Raw genomic sequence first — 1,256 nt, forward strand, 5'->3', positions numbered from 1 at the left:
ATGCTGTCTAATCGCTCTCGCTGTACTTTAATGTCACACAAAGAACAGTCTGTGCAGTGCTGCTTCAGTCAAACACCTTTTGTGTTTTATTAGGAGACGCACAACAGCTCTTCTGTGGCTTTATAGGTAATATTTTCATGTACACAATTTAGCAAAATCAGACAATATTGTGTGTAATGTATACCACAATATTAACTTCTTATTATTGAATTGTTGCATTTGCAGCTGGTCAGTGTTCAAAAAATGCTGGGACATCACTTCATGTAGCCCTTACAAGAGTGATTACTGATAAACTGTCTGAAAAAAAGAAAGTCACGTTTTAGAGAAGAAAAAAATCACCCACTGACTTTCAAAGCTGCCACATAGTAACGACTTTCTACTTCGAGGATTTTGATAGAAATGTAGTGGAGTGAAAAGTACAATATTTGTCTTTCAAATGTAGTGAAGTTAAAGTCATAAGTTCCCAGAAAAAATAATACTCAAGTAAAGTACCGATACTCAAAAAGTGTACTTAAGTACAATACTCAAGTAAATGTACTTAGTTACTGTCCGCCTCTGCACATTTCTGATTATTATGAATGTTGAAAACACCTGTGCTGCTTCATATTTTTGTGGAAACGGACACAATTTTCAGGATTCTTTGATAAACAGAAAGTTCAAAAGAACAGCATATTTTGTAACTTTGTAAGTTAATTTTGATTAGTTTAATGAGTCCTTTCTGAATGAAAGTATTAATCTCTTAAAACTAAATCCTATTAACCCCATTTTCATGTTTTAAGATGTAAGTGTGGATTACATACGTGATGCGAATGGACTCCACATAAGCAGTTCACCGACGGCTGTCCAGAAATCTGCATCAGACATTTCTTTATCTACAAACCCAATTCCAAAAAAGTTGGGACACTGTACAAATTGTGAGTAAAAAAGGAATAGAATAATTGACAAATCTCATAAACTTATATTTTATTCACAATAGAATATAGGTAACATATCAAATGTTGAAAGTGAGACATTTTGAAATGTCAAGCCAAATATTGGCTCATTTTGGATTTCATGAGAGCTACACATTCCAAAAAAGTTGGGACAGGTAGCAATAAGAGGCCGGAAAAGTTAAATGTACATATAAGGAACAGCTGGAGGACCAATTTGCAACTTATTAGGTCAATTGGCAACATGATTGGGTATAAAAAGAGCCTCTCAGAGTGGCAGTGTCTAATATCATCCAAAGATTCAGAGAATCTGGAACAATCTCTGTG

Source organism: Sinocyclocheilus grahami, unplaced genomic scaffold, assembly GCF_001515645.1.
Source record: "Sinocyclocheilus grahami isolate Dianchi unplaced genomic scaffold, SAMN03320097.WGS_v1.1 scaffold1775.1, whole genome shotgun sequence".
Taxonomy (NCBI): Eukaryota; Metazoa; Chordata; class Actinopteri; order Cypriniformes; family Cyprinidae; genus Sinocyclocheilus; species Sinocyclocheilus grahami.